The sequence below is a fragment of the Ovis aries genome, chromosome 8 (assembly GCF_016772045.2).
Source record: "Ovis aries strain OAR_USU_Benz2616 breed Rambouillet chromosome 8, ARS-UI_Ramb_v3.0, whole genome shotgun sequence".
NCBI lineage: Eukaryota > Metazoa > Chordata > Mammalia > Artiodactyla > Bovidae > Ovis > Ovis aries.
The window spans coordinates 1327543-1338119 of NC_056061.1; the positions used below are offsets into that span (position 1 = coordinate 1327543).

A 10577-nucleotide genomic window follows, 5' to 3' on the forward strand; every position below is an offset into this window, starting at 1 on the left:
ATGGCTGCAGTCACCACCTGCAGTGATTTTGGAGCCCCCCAAAAAATCTGTCACTGTTTCCACTGTTTCCCCATCTATTTGCCATGAAGTGATGGGACCAGATGCCATGATCTTAGTTTTCTGAATGTTGAGTTTTAAGCCAACTTTTTGACTCTACTCTTTCACTTTCATCAAGAGGCTCTTTACTTCCTCTTCACTTTCTGCCATAAGGGTGGTGTCATCTACATATCTGAGGTTATTGATATTTTTCCTGGCAATCTCAATTCCAGCTTGACAACTGCTTTCCAAATTGCCATTTTTAGTGTGTCCATGTTTCACACACTGTTTCCTTAAACAAAGAAGCGACATGATCAGTAATTTTGAGAAAGTTAGGCTTTTCTTGGTGTTTCTTGGTATTTTAAAGTATTTAAAGACTCCAAGAAATCTGTCAGTAAATAGGTCAGACTGTCTTGTTTAAACCAGAATTTTTCAACCTAAGAGATAATAGCATATGTTTTCCTCAATAATTCTTTTTAGGATTCCATTAATTATATTCCACAGAACATGCTTTGGGAAATAATTAGTCATAAGTTCTATTATATTTAAATCTCTATACATGAGACTATTTGGTACTGCTTTTACTTGACTATAACTAGTGCATTTACTACTGGGAAGAGCAGTTGGTTCTATTACCTCTACATTCATACCAAACCTGTTCAACACTTTTCATTTTCTGACACAGCCTTTGTTCAAGTCTCTATTACCCTTCACCTGAATTATTATGAACACATCTAACTCATCTTCTTGTTTCCATTCCTGTATCTGTACAATCTGTTTTCTGCTAAGCAAGTAGAGAATTATTTGAAGTACTTATTTAAAATTGGGAATCAGGGCACATCTGTTATGGGCTGAATTTTGTCTCCCCAAATTCATACATTGAAATCTCAGCCTCCAAGACCTCAGAATGTGTGTGTATTTGGAGACAGGACTTTTAAAGAAGAAATTAAGGTCATATGGGTAGATCCCAATTCAATACAACTGGTGTCTTTGCAAGAGGACATTAAGACATAGACATAGAGGAAAGATGGTGAGATGTTGAAAGAAGATGGCCACCTGCAAGTCAAGGAGAAGCCCCCAGAAGAAATGAACCCTGCCCACACTTTGATTTGGACTTTTAGCCTGCAGAACTGGGAAGAATTAAATTTCTGTTATTTGAGCCCCTCAATTTGTAGCTTTGTAAAGACAAACTTAGCAAATGAATAAAATGTCCTGTCCTGTTCAAAATATTTCAGTAACTAAATACAATCTAAACTTCTTCCCCTGGCATAGAAGCTGCTGCATTTTCGGTGGCTCAGATGGTAGAGTCTGCATGTGGTGCTGGAGACCAGCGTTGGATCCCTGGGTCAGGAATATCCCCTGGAGAAGGAAATGGCAACCCACTCCAGTATTCTTGCCTGGAGAATCCCATGAGTGGAGGAGCCTAGCAGGCTACAGACCATGGGGCCGCAAAGAGTCAGACACAACTGAGCAACTTCACTTTCACGTTCACTCTTTTTTTTTTTTAATTATTTTTTTAATTTTTATTTTTACTGTATTTTACTTTACAATACTGTATTGGTTTCGCCATACATTGTCACGTTCACTCTTAACTTTGTTCATTCACCTCCAGCAACACTGCTTTTATTTCTTTCATTAAGCATGGTAAAATTGCTCCTTCAAGTCATTTGCCCTCGCTCTTCTTTCAGTCTAGAAAACTCTATATTTATAATGTGGCATATGTTATATATAATAACAAAATTAGAAGCGTCCCATGTCCAACAATGGGAAACAGTTCAATGAATCATTAGATCACACAAATGACAATATTCATTCCATCTTGTTTCAGGTTTTATACTTCTGAAAATCTGTCCCCCACTGGACATAAAACATGAGATTAGGTGCTCCACACACCCTTAGCCACAGGATAGACATTTTGACCTAAGCTAGGCTAGTGGAATATTACCCTCAATTTTTAATATTTTCAGATCGAAAGGAGGGAGAATGAGATAGTCATAGCTTTGTCACTTCATAGCAGGTCCCTAGACAGGACCTTGAGCAGTTTCTGCTTTTAAGTTTCCCCTGGTTTGTCTGTTTCCTACCATGGATGAGACCATGTTCTACCTTCTGGTTGTCCGAATAGTTCATTACTTCTACTGGGGTTTAGAGCCAACCCAAAATATGCAAAAGCAATATATTGATTATTTTGAATTAGGATTACTTAAACAGCCAATGCAAGATGGACACTTTGATGCTACTTTCTGAGTCCCAGAAAGCAGGCAGCAAATTTCCTATGTAAAACATAACAATACCCTTGTCACCAAAGATAGGGAATTTGGGGTCAAGAACCCTGTAAAAACATACCTTGTTACTTCCTTATTAATTGACTATTCCAAGCTTAAGTTCTTGCTTAGATTCTTTACTAATTAAGGACCCCAAATTTCTTTGTCTCATCAATTGCAAATATATATTTTTTTCATTTAAAAAAGTATAAATATTGCCTACTTGGGATACTTTTGGGGTCTTATTTCTTTGAGCCCTCCATGTGCACAAATTAAAAAATTTTCCTCCTTTTAATCTGTCTTGTGTCAATTTTAAGTATTCCACCAGCTGAAAGAACTCAAGAAAGTAAGGGGGAAGTTTCCCCTCTCCTACATGCCTATACTTGTTTGTGAATAGACATTGCTATGAGAGTCCTTCATTGCCCTACCAAACTAAGCCTTTCCTCTGAGATCTCGCAGCTGATCCAACAATTGATCGAATAAAAGCATATCGCCAAGCCCAGCATCCCCCCGTGACACGGATTCTTAAAGATACAGTCCCCTATGCCATTTAAGTTCTAAAATATTTTGATTATTTCTTCTTTCTGTCCTGAGTCCCTCTGATCTCGTATGTTCACTTATATTTTTCCTTTAACTTTATATTTGCTATTTTTTAATTCACCATTTATGGTGACCAAAGTATTTGCGGTTATTTGATGTGCTCTAAGTTTTGTTTTCAACTTAAATCATGTTTGAAAATGTCAGAAAATTCTTAACACTAAATTAAAAAATAAGCATACAGAACTATATGATGGCCACATTTATTTAAAATATATTTTGAAATATTGACACAAATAAAATATTGAGATACATACAAAATGTCAAATACAACACAATCTTATAATGATCATAGGAGATACCTATTTTTTTTTAAAAAAAATGCATTTCTGTGTTTGTGTATACTTTAAAAGTATAATTTAAAAGTTAGTGATGATGGCCTAAAGATCCATCAAGGGGCTTCCCTGTGTCAGGTCCTATTGTAGTTAAATTTACACCCTTATAATTGATGATTACTACATGTCATAGATATTTTAAGCTTCTGTGGAGATGAGAGATTTCCTTAAGATCAAAATATAAACAGTTGAACGGAACTGGAAGCCATGTACTCTCACACTCATTTCTTCCCTTAAACCACCGTGCCTAATTAATGCATTAGAACTCCTGGTTAAGAGCTACCACTGATTCCCTGTTAATATTTCAGTTGCACAGGTTGATCTTCTTTACCTCATATATCTGTGTAATATTCATCAAACTCATGTGCAATTCTTGCTGATTATGTTGATAAACTGCCTGGATGTTAATTTACATAGTCTTACAACATGATAGATTATATGGTTACGCAATTTTTAGAGGTTGTATCCATTCTCAATGTACAGTTGTTTGGGAAAAATAGCCCTTCAGCTACCACTGGCCTTCTCTGTATTACTGGAGTGTACCTGGGGACAGTTCCTACCTAGGGGGCATAGTAACACAAATGCATTTGATTTTCAAGGCAAAAACTGGGAGGCAGGGTGGTATTATCGTAGGTAGTTTTTAGCCAGGTTTCTCTTGGATGAATGCTATGAAAAATACCACACGGCCATAAAATTTTGGAAACAAACTCTCACTTCAAAATGTTGAATTGGGTTTGTAAACCAGCAGACAGAAAGGGTTATGTTCAACAGCCAAGCCTTCTGGTGAACCATAGTTAGCGCTGGGCCTGGCTTCACATTTAATGCAAGGAAGAAATGCCTCTTGGATGCCTCACTTCCCAGCATGGAAGGTTCTGAGGATCATCTGCCAAGTGTGTAGATTAAATGCTACACAGGAACCTTGTTTTTTTAACATAACAACAAAACTTTATTGACTTACAGTTCTGGAGTTTACAAGTCCTAAATCAAGGTGTCAGGAGGGCCACACGCCTGCTGAAACCTATAAGGGAGAAGTCTTACCCCCCCGGCCCCTAACAATCCTCGGCTTTCCTTGGCTTGTAGAGACATCCCTCCAATCTCTGCATCTGTCGTAACATAGTCTTCTTTTGCTTGTGTGTGTCTGTGTCTCGTCTCCATCTTTTATAAGGACATTAGTCATTCTGGATTGAGAGCCCACCGTATTTTAGCATGACCTCATATTATTTAATTATATGTTCACCCACCCTATTTCCAAATAAAGTCATAAACACAAGAACATTATTATGAAACTTTCTGGATTTCTTTTCTAGAGGGGAAAAATGCTAAAGTTATTGTAAATAAATATAGTTTGAAGTGAATTATAGTTTCATTATAAATTAATAGCCTTATTAAGTTCACAGTTTGATAATAGCTATGAATTACTTGGGAATTTGTGCCTACCACTGGCCAATTGGATATCTATGATATTGCAGGGGGCCTCTGAACTTGTCCCCAAGTTTCTCTGCTGGTGATCTTTCTCTCCTCATCTCCAGGCCAGACTCAGAGGAGGTGATGGAGTGTTTAGAACAGCCAATATGTGGAAGCAGCCTGGGTCCCTGAATAACCTGGTTGGCTACCTATCAAATAATTGACACTAATGAGAAATAAACTTGATTGTGATAACAAATATATGCATATGTATACATATATAATATATGTATATATTATACACAGATATAATATCTATATATCTAATATATATCTATATAATATATTATATTACATATATTATATATACATATATTGTATATATGTATATTATATGTATATTATGTATAATATGTGTATATATTATATAAAATACATGTATATTATAATATGTATATTATGTAATATAGACCTATTATAATACATACATATATACATATATGCACATACATATGCATATGTATGTGCATATATATGTATATACATGTATATACATGCATATATATACCCATATGTATATATATGGGTAGATCGGTATTTATACATTCACAATATGTAAAAATGCCCATAATAGCTATAATAAAATAAGGAACTCTACAAATGCCCATGTGGCACAGGTGGTAAAGAATCCACCTGCCAGTGGAGGTGACATAACAAACTCGGGTCCCATCCCTGGGTGGCAAAGACGCTCTGGAGGAGGAAATGGCACCTCACTCCAATATTCTTGCCTGGAGAATCCCATGGACAGAGGAGGCTGGTGGGCTACAGTCCATGAAGTCGCAAAGAGTCACATACAACTGAGCACACAGCACACAAATACCATAGAAAAAGAAATGTCCTATTGGACCTGAATGAAGAGGAAACCCATTTAGAGAGGCTGTAACACAGGAAAGGCAGTCTTTTCTAGGAAGATTATCTGACAACTCATTCTTGACTAAAGCCTCTTATTTGGTCTGGTGTAAAGTCCACTAGGCTTACTTGTCTGACACCCAGCTGTACAGTCAGCTCCCCCGGGGCAGGATTGTATCTACTTTATCTCTGACTGCCTCATACTTCTCGGGTAGCGCTAGTGGCAAAGAACACATCTGCCAATGCAGGAGACATAAGAGCTGCAAGTTCGATCCCTGAGTCAGGAAGATCCCCTGGAAAAGGGGATAGCAACCCACTCCAGTATTCTTGCCTGGGGAATCCCACGGACAGAGGAGCCTGGTGGGTTATGCTCCGTTCGGTTGCAAAGAGTCAGACAGCACCGAAGTGACTGAGCGCAACCTGTTCCTGCTTAATGCCAGAAATTCAGCAGTCTGTTAGCAAATATCTCTTTAAGGAGTGATATATGAGAATGAGAAACACTTCATGCTTAGAGAGAGCAGAAGAGGTGAAATTTGTTGCATAATAGAATTTCAATGAGTGAAAGCTGTGATGAGAACGTTTCAAACAGAGCAAACAGCATGGGCAGTGGGTACAAGAGCAGGGAAGCCATGCTATCTAAGACAGGCTTAAGGGCAGATGACGCTATAGGAAAGGAGTCTTTGGTATTATATTTTTATATAGAAATTTACACTCCTTCGTGATTATTAGCAGGATGAGTCCAAACCTTTATCTACTGGTATGTGCCTCTGTCTTTGATGTAATGGCTGTTAGTGTGAGTATGTAAATTGAGATAAATAGCACAGAGAATTTGGATAACAGTCTCAAATATAAAAAGCCATGTAAAACTATAGTCTCAAAATGATAATGGTGTCTGTGTGTAGAAAACAAAGTTGATGAATATTTCAGTAACACTAACTCCTTACTCTGATAACTGACATGTAAGAAAAATGCAAAACAAAGCATCATAATGATATTGTAGATATCAAAATAATTTACCAATAAGATTAGCATTTTGTTCAATTAGTTAGTGTTTTACTAACAAATCATGTAAAATCACTTATTTTTCCAAAGTATAGTTTTTAATTAAGTGTGTAGTATGAGTCAGACACTGTTCCTAGTGCTAGTTATTCACTAGGAAGAAAATAAACCTGTCTTGTTTGGGAATTAGGGTATGGTGGTGTAGATAGGGGAGGAAATAAATTGTGGAAAATGATAGGTCAAAATGAGTACTATGAAAAAAAAGCTACAGAATGCAAAGATTTGAAATAACTGTGGGGACCACTGGGACAAAATCAGTAGAAAGGCTTTTTTATCAAGGCAATTTTTAAGCTAAGACACATGAGGGAAAGAACCAGGCAGACAGGATGGGGAGGTGTGTTCTAAGCCCAGTGACTCACAGATGTCATTTATCTCAGCTATTGATCAGAGTATCTGCCCTTTCTTCTTTTCTTCCTCAAATATTTGGTGTGTGGCTCCAAATCCACACCCCAAATTTATCTCTTAGATAAATCAGTGTGCTTAGTGCTTAAGGAGATAGAAAGTAGACCAGACACATTTCTTATCTTCAGGAAGCTTAGAGTAAATGGAAGGAGATTAATTCAAAGTTGTGACTGACAGTGGAATGCTGACTTGTCAGAGGTGCTTGTGAAATATTTAGGAAATTTGCAAACTGGTTATTACCCAGTTAGTAACTTGAAACTGACTCCGATGAGAATACTGACATTACAATCATTGGCAAAACTACAAATTAGGGTGTTTTTCGCTCCAGATGCTTGGTGGTTAAATATTCGCCAGTACTCTACTTGTTATGAGCAAAACTGACTCAGAGGAGGAACAGACTGTTCTGCCTTTGGTCTCCTCATGCACTACTCCTATCAGCTGTTTAAACGGGGTGCGATTTTAAAACAGCAAAGAGAGGATTAAGCCATAGCTCCATCTTGATTTTGGTAATCCAGAGTGCTTTCATCAGCGTTTACAGTTGGAAACTTAAAGACTGTAAGTGTGATAAGATCGCGGACAGTATGGCGCTTCCTCTGCACTCACCCCAAGCATCCACCGTATCTGTGATCATGGCTGACCTGTGTTTCCTCTCCCGCAGCCCTCTCCCCATCATGCTCTCCGTCTGTCCCGGCCAGCTATCTTTCTTAAAAGTACGAAAAGACAGCTCCCATCCTAGGAAAGAAATTCTTCCTTTACCTCACATGCTCACATCTCCGTAGCTCTGTTTCCTCGTCCCTCGCACTCCTGAGAGGACTGTTTCTCTGTCCCAAAATCCTTATTTCGTGTTCTCCTTTGAATCAGCTACAGGCAGCTTTTGTCTCCAGTTCACTGAACTGTTCTTGTGAAGGGCGAGAGTACAAAGAGCGTTTTCAGTCCGCGCCTTCCTCAATCTTGCAGGGGAATTTGGCACAGAGAGTGACTCATCCCTCTTCAAATTCTTGCTTGTGTGAGAGGCACGTTCTCCCTATTCTTCCCCACCTCGCTGGCCGCTCCCAAGTCTCCTTGGCTCATCCAGATTCCAAACCCTAAATTCAGAAGCTCCCCCGGGTCCAGTCATCAAAAATCGCTCTTCTCTGTTTACATTCACTGCCATCTATGGAGTTGATGACTCTGAAACACTATTTCCAGGCTGACTGTTCTGAGTTTCCAGTCCTCAGCACAGCAGGAAAAGCCCTTTCCATAACTTGGCCTCTGCCTTGCTCTCCATCACGTCTACTTCTGCTCTTCTCCTGACTCTCCACCCTTCATCACACCAGACTTCTTATTTTTTTTCTTAGAGCAATAAAGCTGAGTTGTTGCCTCAGGACCTTTTATTTGAGGTTTTCTCTGCTTGGAATATTCCAGACCTATTTCTTTCATGACCTACTGTCATATGTCATTCAAGGTTCAACTCAAGTGTCACCTCCCTGACCACTTCATCCAGAACGGCAGCACTATTGGCTTACAATTATTTTATTTTTCTTCATATTGTTTTATAATATTATATATCTCATTCTTTAATATAGTATGCATCAATGTATTTTCTAAGATATCAATTGGTATAATATTATCTATGTATTATATACTACATAGCATAAAATGGAAAAATATAACATTTCATGTATAATAGAACAATACAATGTGATGTAATATAATAAATCACTAGAATGTAAGCTCCTTGAGAATGAAACCTTCCTTCCATTGCCTTCAAACTAGTGTCTGACATGTAGTAAGCATTTAAATTTTCTGAATGACTGAAAAAAATTACCTAAACATCAATGATCCTCTTCTACTCTTTACATGTAGTAATTTTTTCACCCTTCCTCACTACCTCATTACTCCACTTTTTTCCATTGAAGACACAATGTTCACCTCTAGGCCATTCAGCAATGATTTTAGGGCAGTACTTGAATCCAGATCTTTTCATTATTTTGTACTTTGAATCTATTTTTTCCCATTTACAGTACCACTGAAACCATAATAGTTCTTAGATGACATCCATTCATGTATAATATGGCTCCCTACTGGAATTTCTGGCCACTGGATTTATTCACCAGGAAGCTCTACTGAATATCTCCACTTGGTTGGCATTTGAGATCCCAAAACAAATGAATACTGTTCTTGCATTCAAGGAGCTCTCTGCTTTACGCAAGTACACATGCGCAAAAATATTACAATAATTTCTGGGGAAACGTTTCACAATCTGCACATGAAGCCTGATGTTTCAACTTTAAGAATTTTGTTTACAGGATTAGTTGCACACATAATCACAGTACGCACATACATAGTACATAACAACCTTAATTGTATGGATACGTGTGCATGCTTAGTAAGTAGTTTCAGGCGTCTTCGACTCTTTGGAACCCTATGGACCGTAGCCCGCCAGGCTCCTCTGTCCATGGGATTCTCCAGGCAAGAATACTGATGTGGATGGCCATGCCCTCCTCCAGGGGATCTTCCTGACCCAGAGATCCAATCCACGTCCCTTATGTCTCCTGCCTTGGCAGGCAGGTTCTTCACGACTAGCGCCATCTAGGAAACCCAGTGGTATTGATGGTTTATGTTAATTTTTCCTATTATTTAAGGGCTAGATATAACTACAGAAACAGCTGGCCTCAGCAGGAAAAATTGTCTCATCTTCTTATTTGCCAGATAGTGACCACCAAAATCAGATACTAAATTAGGAAACAGCAACTTCCCTTGTATCTCCACAGAGTTCTTGCCTTCAACAGAGAGTCAATGGAAAGGAAAAGGTAAAGGCTTTAATTGTTCATTTTTTCCAACTTGGGAAAAAATTTTAATAGTTGTTCTTCACTCTGAATATCAGTTATTCCTTCCACCGACTTGTATTATCTTTCCATATACACATTTTTTCCAGGATCATATTTGTCTGTGAATGACCTCAAAGGTAATTTATTTTGCAAGTTCATGTTTGATCTATGTGGCATGACAAATAGCTTTCATATTATTTAGCTGACTAAGATGGAAGTTTGAAAAGGAAATTCTATTCAACAGTCTGTCAGCTGGCTGCTAGTACATTTAATGGGTCGGAGTGCTAAGATTGAAACTGTCTGCAGAAGCAATACCACTGGTATTTTCAAATTTTTAAAGACTACCAAATTCTTTCATCTTAGGACGATGCTAACTGTATCTTAACGAGCATAGTTTTGGTGAAGTCTGTTGCAAAATACACAAAATTTGTGTAAGTATTGATTAATCTCAAGCATTCAGTAATACTCTGTAAGAATTTCCCTCATAGGAAGTACGAACTTGAAATTTTCTTTTTCCTTTTTTTTTCATTTCATATATGATATACATGTTTCAGTGCCATTCTCCCAAATCATCCCACCCTTGCCGCCCCCCACCCCCTGCCTGAGTCCAAAAGACTCTTCATCCAAAAAGTACTAAAAGTTTTTATTATAAAATTTAATATTTAGCTTCTACAGTATATGTTATAGTGGGTTTTTTTGTTTTTGTTTTTTGTCTTTTGTTAGCATTCTGAATACAAGAATTACATTGAGGACTGAAGGTTTTA

The 10577-nt window shown here is 37.8% G+C and overlaps 1 pseudogene; it reads right to left on the reverse strand.

Moving 5' to 3' along the window:
- The window catches only part of LOC101118281 (N-lysine methyltransferase SMYD2-like), a 43338-nt pseudogene extending 38954 nt beyond the window's left edge, over positions 1 to 4384 (reverse strand).
- Between the last annotated feature and the right edge of the window lie 6193 nt (positions 4385 to 10577).